This window comes from Eumetopias jubatus, unplaced genomic scaffold (assembly GCF_037043125.1).
Source record: "Eumetopias jubatus isolate StellerSeaLion01/CBP00866 unplaced genomic scaffold, mEumJub1_p1.0 scaffold_78, whole genome shotgun sequence".
Lineage (NCBI taxonomy): Eukaryota > Metazoa > Chordata > Mammalia > Carnivora > Otariidae > Eumetopias > Eumetopias jubatus.
Genome location: NW_028274884.1, coordinates 358390 through 366608, shown reverse-complemented (window position 1 = coordinate 366608; position 8219 = coordinate 358390).

Here is an 8219-nt window from a genome sequence, read left to right as displayed (position 1 = left end):
TTTAGGAGAATGAGAAGGAATTGGTTGCAGTAAAATGAGCATAAAATAAAATTGGTCCACCATAAAAATAAATGAACTATCTCACACTGCTTGTTTCTTATATAATTATACCTGAAGTTATGCATGATTGTCCATTAATTGATCCCTCTCTAAGGACAAACATCTTCTTCTCCCCCCACATCTCCTTGGCTGTAATACTATGGGGATACTACAGGGGGTTGCTAACTGGAGCCAAAATGGAGAATTCTCTTCTGTCCACGTCTGCGTGGTTCTCTCTGGGGTGTATGGTTAGTTGTGGGAATTCAGTGCAGTTCAGTAAAGGGTGATGCTACTACACCCAGCAAGGGAATGTTCTTACTTCCTAAACCATCAGATTTCCATCAGCATCTGGATATCTATAATTATGCTTTTAAAATTAAACTTTGAAAAATTTTTCTGCTGGTTTACAAAAATTCAGTTGCCTGTGCTTTTTATCTGCAGAGCTTGGGGGTTTGGTGAACCTGCACTGGGGAAAGGCATTCATAAGATTATACTGTGTGTGGGGGGGGTTAGGTGGGGAGGGGATGTCATTTCAATAAGAAAAGGTAAAACAGGGCTTCAAATGCCTCCCTAAGTTTCCATTCCACCCCCTCAACACACACACACACACACACACACACACACACACACACACACGCTAGCATACCTAGGTCGATCTATGTCACTTATTTTCCTAGAAGAACAGGGACAGGTGCACTCATTACTGTTACCATTCAGAATACCATTCCCCAGAACCCTGTGGGCCACAGCCCCTGTGTGAGTGTCGCGAAGCCTTTCTGGGCATGTGTGAGAAGACAGAGCTGTCCTGTTGAGATCTGGCACCTCCCAAAATGTATCCTAGACAGACATCAGGCAGACACCTGAGCCACGCAAAGACACTGCCTGCATCACACCTGGCCTTGATTTCCTTCCAACACCAAGGTCACAACCATAGCCCAACTCTCTGGTGAACGTGGTATAGGTGAAGCTTGCTGAAGCCCCATGGGCCTGGGATTTGGGCCAGATGAGGCCCACAGCCCCTCTTAGCCAAAGGAACTTGTCCTGATCTAATGAGACTGGGGAAAATCTAGAGTTGCTAGGTCAGACTCCTCTTGTCAAAGGGAAACGAACTGAGCTGGAATGTTTAAGGAATGTCCTGGAGCTAACAAATCCAGAGCAGATGATGTTACTGAGAGCCAAGACATCTGAGTTTATTGAGACTCTTTTGTGCAAGGTACTGTTCTGGGACCTGCTAGACATACAAAGGAATATAAATTATGGACTGTGCCAGGGAGCTAACAACAATCCTGAAAAAATCACTACCAAGAGAAGATGCAAAGAAAACCAAGACAGTAGTTGAAGAAAGAGGTAACTCAGGAAGTCCTCAGTCATGCCAAATAGAACTATATGTGTGTCATTAAGTTGTGTTCAGGAGAGCTAGCTCAGATCTATTTCAGCTGAAGTGCTTGGGAAAAACTATAACAGATAAAATTAGATTTAAACTGGACCTTACCGGATGAGCAGGTGCAGAGGGAAAAAGGGAGAAATCCAGACAAACAAATAACAAGGTAGGGCTGGCAAAAATAAATAAGCCAGTGTGCTGATGTGGAGGAAGAGTACTTGCTATGGAGCAGAAAGTTTGGGGTTCAGATCCCGTGGCTGGACTCACCCCCCACAGAGCCTCGGCTTCCTCCCTGTGAGTGCAGGTAGTGGCCCCAGCAGAGAGGACGCAGTGACTGTGTGAATGTACCCAGACGGCAGCAGTAGCTTCTCTGTGCTTTGAGTCCCTGACTCCATGTCTGGGGGAGGGTCTGTGACCTCCCCAAGATTTCTGCAAGTATCCAGTGGTTTTATCAATTTCCTGTCTCAGAATCCCTCTCCAGATTCGTGTGCCCTTCCCGTGACCAAGTTCTCTGCTCGGTACTGACCCATCCCTGAAAGCACGCAACAGTGTTCGGTGATGGGAGATGGGGTATCAGAAGGCAAGGGGAACTATCTGAGAGTTATTGCACTGGAGGCTTTGAGAGACAATCCACTCCACGTCTCTCTCCTAGCTTCTGGTGGTTGCCAACAATCGTTGGCATTTCTTGGCTTGGAGACACATGACCCAATCTCCACTTTCTTTGTCACTTGGCCTTCTCCTTGTGTGTCTCCGTGTCCAAATTTCCCTGTTCTTATAAAGATACCAGTCATTGGATTAGGACCCACCCTAATCCAGCGTGACCTCATTTTAACTTCCCTATGTCTGCAAAGACTCTATTTCCAAATAAAGTCCCATTCACAAGTATGAAGGGTCAGGACTTAAACATATCTTTCTGGTGGACACAATTCGACCCTCAACCCTGCATGGGACCAGATCAAAGTCTGGAGCAAGGGCTGTCGGTGAGAAAGGAAGACGTGAGCAGATAAAAAGGTGTTCCAAAGACAGAATCAACTGATCCTCTTGGTGTGGATTTGAACAATGGGAAGGAGAAAATGATGTAGCTTTTGAGCCCTGTGTGTTTTTAAGTGAGCAAGCATGTGCTTCTTACCTGGTGAGTGCTCCACAATTGTGGTAGCTACTGGCGCGGTGGTAGGTAAATACCATGAGTAGAGGTACCGTATTGTCCTGTACGCATCCCAGCGTGAGGCTTTCAATAAAAGGTGAGCAGAGTAGAGTGGGAGAGAGAAAGGAAAGGGAGGACCAAGTGGGGTTACAGAGGAGGGAGACAGATTTTAGAAAGGTGAGAATCAAGAACCTTGTCTGGAGAAGGTTACATCTTCGGTGTCAACAAGGCTTCACATAGATTTGTGATTCCCAAGAATTGACTAGAAATAGTTCAAGATCTCAGGCAGGTACCTGCTATTCGTTTGGCATTTGGGATAGACGTAAATGAAACAAACAGCCACAGAGCTCAGAGTGGAAGCAGAAAAGTAACAAGGAGTTTGGGTATCTTTTGTCTCCAACAGGAGCCCTCTCCTCCCCCAGAGGAAGGTGAAGAACACTGCTCACAAAGGACCTCTGCCGCATGGCATTCTAAGGGGGAACTTGCCCTTACGCATGGTTATACAGTGCATATACATTGTTATACAGATTAGGTGAAATAAACCTGAGCTGTGGGCACTCTATCCCCTGAAGATCCTGCATGTCAATTGGATGCTGTGAAGACACCTCTTCATTATCCTACCCCCACCCCCAAACCTGAGAAACATAAGTAGTAAAGTCACTGTGAGCTATTTATTTTTTATTGCCTCAGATGAAGTTCGACTGCAAATATACTTAGAGAATTCAGATTTTAATTGTGACTAATTACATTCAGAGTCATAAAATAGTAAAACAACCCCCGGGGCCAAATGGGAGAAAGATGGAGCTGCATTTCGCAGAAGTGGATTTATCACCTGTTTTGGTGCTTGATGTCTGCCAGCCATACATTATTACCTGGCACAAAGACGTGTGGGGTTTTTTTTGGGGGGGGCGGGGGGAGTACCTGTTGTGGGAGAGCAAGTGGACTTCCCTTCTAATTTCCAAAGCATTCCAAAACAGAATTCGGCTTGCTCATTTTTTTTTTTTCCTACAAAAATACAAACTAAAACAGGGAGACCAGCAGGTGTAAGCCGCTCTCTCGCCTGGAGGGCACCAACAATCCACCGGCAGGGTAGTGCCCAGCAGGAAGGAAGGGGATTTGGATTACCTATTCAGCCCTCTTCTTGGAGGTCTAGAATCACCACTCTCCTTGGCATAAGAGATGCAACTTTTCAGGAATGACCAAAAAAAAAAAAAAAAAACTGTGGCGGCTCAGGCCAGTTGATTAACACTCAGAAAGTGAAAAATACATACCTTTTGCTTGCTTTTGTGCAAAATGCTATGGATAACTGTGGGAAATCAAACACAGATGAAATATTCCCTCAAGAAGCTCAAAGTCTGGCAAGAAAATAAAATACATTCACATATCACAAGTGGTAAGCGCCATTGACAAGCATGAATTAAGAACTGTAGAAATCTGTCTCTTGTCTTTTCAGAGCCATGAACGCATTGGTTGAGACATAACAGTGAGGTCGGGAGGGTGCCTGCTTGCTAGTTAACATAAAAGACATCATCTCTAAAGAAAACACTACAACACTGGGATTCCAAATGGTTTGTAATTTTTTAATGGTTTTGTTCACTGCTGGGCCCATTCACCTAGAAGAGAACTGGTAACGGCCCTCAGTATAGATTAGTTGAGATGAATTAACTTGTTCTTTAAAATGTTCAATGAAAAAAGAGTTTGTAATCTGGAAGAATAAGAAGCAGTTGAAAAATCCATTTGTAACCTCCTCAAAGTTGAAGACATTTACCAGTATTAATTGAATTTGATATTTCACAAATGTTTCTATCCCTGGAGGAATGAGTGATGTGAACACTTCTAATTTGATGAAGACTACCATGGTGGATTTGTAATCATGTGCATTTCTATATTTGAAAAAATAAAACAAATAAAAAAACAGAAAATAACAAATGTTGGCAAGAATATGGAGAAATCAGAACCTTTGTACACTGCTGGAGCAAATGCAAAACGGCACAGCTATGTGGAAAACAGTATGGCCGTTCCTCAAAAATTAAACAGAGAATTACCCTACGATCCTGGATTCTAATTCTGTATACAGACTCAAGAGAATTGAAAGCAGGACCTCAAAACTGAAAGGGAAGGAAAAAGCAAAGTTAATGTCAATATTTAGAATTACAAATAAATCTAGATTTTGAGATAAAAATAAGAGCAGATAAAAGTAGCCAGTCTTAGGAATCTCTGAGACAGAAACCTCAAATCTTACATTAAGTAAAAAACCTCAATTTAACTGGTAGGAAAAAGGAAACCAGGGTTAATGAGAGATGTCAACAGTTCATGTTTAGTTAAATAAAGTGCTGAGTCAGAGCTCATTGCTCTAATCAGTTGTTCCAGCTTGAGGAACAGGAAACAACGTGGAGTTACACAGTCTTTCACAAAGTGTGTGTGTGTTTTGTTTATTTGCTTGGGGCAGGGGAGGGGGAACATATGTGAATACTTGTGTTTACCATTTCCCAACCTTCATGTAATGCTTTCATTTTTTTGAATTTTATTTTATTATGTTAATCACCATACATTACATCATTAGTTTTTGATGTAGTGTTCCATGATTCATTGTTTGCATAAAACACCCAGTGCTCCATTCAATACGTGCCCTCATTAATACCCTTCACCAGGCTAACCCATCCCCACACCCCCTCCCCTCTAGAACCCTCAGTTTGTTTCTCAGAGGCCATAGTCTCTCATGGTTCGTCTCCCCCTCTGATGCCCCCCATTTCATTTTTCCCTTCCCACTATCTTCTTCTTCTCTCTTTTTTTTAACATATAATGTATTATTTGTTTCAGAAGTACCGATCTGTGATTCAACAGTCTTGCACAATTCACAGCGCTCACCATAGCACATACCCTCCCCAATGTCTGTCATCCAGCCACCCCATCCCTCCCAACCCCCACCACTCCAGCAACCCTCAGTTTGTTTCCTGAGATTAAGAATTCTTCCTATCAGTGAGGTCATAGGATACATGTCTTTCTCTGATTGACTTATTTCACTCAGCATAACACCCTCCAGTTCCATCCACGTCGTTGCAAATGGCAAGATCTCATTCCTTTTGATGGCTGCATAATATTCCATTGTGTATATATACCACATCTTCTTTATCCATTCATCTGTCGATGGACATCTTGGCTCTTTCCATAGTTTGGCTATTGTGGACATTAATGCCCTCTTTAAAAAGTTGAAACTAGTACTGATTTTTCCCTCTTTGAACTTTAAGGTGAATATGCTTTATTAAGGGAAATTTAATGTCATGGGAAAAAAAGATTCACAATGTTGATCAATGAGGAATAGAAGGGGTCCTAAGGTAAATGCATGCAGCACAGACCAATGCTGAACAATGCTTTTTTTCTTTAAGGTTTTATTTATTTAGAGAGAGAGAACAGGCAGGGAAGGAGAGGGAGAGAGAGTCTCAAGCAGGCTCCCTGCAGCTCTCTATCTCACGACTGTGAGATCACAACCCAAACCAAAACCAAGAGTCAGAGACTTAACCGACTGCACCACCCAGGCACCCTGAGAAATGCTTCTTTAGAATGCTGGCAGGAATCAGATGGTACACTCAAACCAGTAACCGAGCAGAGTTCATGACGGTTCTGCTCACCAAGATGTGGGCACAGCTACGAGAGACCAACAATGGTTGTGGAAGCGTCCTCCATAGGCAGCAGCCACAGGAAAGCCATGGCTCCCCTAGGGTGAGCGGGGCGCAGGGAGAGAGGATGCCAGAACCCACAGAGATGGCTGACTGGGAGACAGTGGCCATTAGCACAGGAATGTGGCCGCTGCCAACGCAAGGCCTGCAGGAATATAAATACCCCCAGCCATTGTGTCCCCAGCTTTTTCTGGGACCTCTATGGGCTAAATCCCGCAGGAAGCCATAGACAAAGTGGTCCAGTGGGTGCTCTTCATAGAGGTCATTCTCCTGGGGCTCCAAACATGGTGGCAAAGGGTGGAAGGAGATCTGGAGAAACCAACACAGAATACCCAACACAGCATTACTCTGTTTTTTATCTGATGCCCCTAGTTCACAACATGTTTTAAAATAGGTTTTACCCAAAGTTTGTATTATAATTATTTAACTTCAATTTGTATCTTTGAAGCCAAGGGATGCCCAGATATCGGATTAAACACTCTTCTGGAGGTGTCTGTGAAGGTGTTTCTGGAAAAGAGGAGCATTTGAACTGGAAGATTGGGTAAAGTAGGTGCCCTCCCCAGTGAGGGCCTAAATAGAACAAACCGGCAGAGGAAGGTTGAATTTGCTCTCAGCCTGACTGCTGGGAAATCGATCTCCTCCCAACCTTGGTGCTCCTGGTTCTCAGGTCTTCAGACTTGGACTGGAATCTATGCCACTGGTTCTTTGGCTCTCCTGAGGTCTCAGATTGCAAACAACATTGTGGGACTTCTCAGCCTCCATAATCATGTGAGCCAATGCTTTATAATTAATCTCTCTCCTCTCTCTCTTTCTATATATCTAGATATCTAGATAGATATCTAGATATCTAGATAGATATCTAGATAGATTCATAGATAGATACATAGATACATAGATGGATCTTATTGGTCCTGTTCTAATATACTATCTATGCATTTTCTTAGGAGAAGGAAAATCATTAAAAGGAAAATAAATAAGAGAATTGAGTCACTCAATCATGACATGGTTGCCCAGCATGCATCCTAAAGGACAAAGTATTCTAAATTGTTTAAGAATAAGAACCCTACAAAGACAATGACTTGGTATCTGTGCTTACACAAAACATTTCATGGACATTTTAGTGCCATGCATATATATATATATATTTTTTTTTTAATTCAACCATCATCATGCTGTGTATTCATCATCTGCAGTCTTCACTTGTTTAGGATTCCCTGCTGGTAGCCAAACTTCTGTCTGGGAAATATATGAGCCAGTCTATATCTCCCATGATGAGTTTCCAAGGAAGCATTATAATGAAAAACTCTGAGTTACTCATAACCAATGACTAAAGGAAACAACATTCTAAGGAGTTGTGCACTGTCTTTGACAAGGTGGGAAAGCATACTCTCAGAGCATGTGCTCGACAAATGCCATGCTGAATGAATGAAGCCCTTTCTCACAGTAGAAGAAGGTGGGTCCAAGCTTCTTCATGGAGCTAAAGAAACATAAGAGATCATCTGCCACATTATCTTAACCACTGTTCCATTCTTGTTCTCCGTAGTTCATCCTCAGATCCAGGGGAATGCTGGCCGTGGCCCCTTCAGGACCTGAGGCAAGGATACTCCCACAGGTGATCAGTGGCCCAAAGTGAGATCCCTGGCTGATAGAAGAACATGTCTACTCCATATTCAAGATCTAGGGGACTGACTGAAATGAGTCAGTGACACACTGGAGTCTCTGGAACCCCAGCAGGGTTCTTTTTGGAGTTGTAAACTCTTTTAGCCTTTTGAGAAGGGCCACCACTTACATAGCATGGTAAGGGGGGGAGATCAGTTTCCTTTATGACCCCATCAGGTGGGTACCCACACCCTTCTTCTACGTGTTTAAAATAATGGATGTCATGTCCATGACAAAGAAGCTAAGCACATTAGGAATCCAAACATGACTCTAAACACACATCCAGTGATGTGTGGCCCAGGTCCCGTCAGGATTGAAG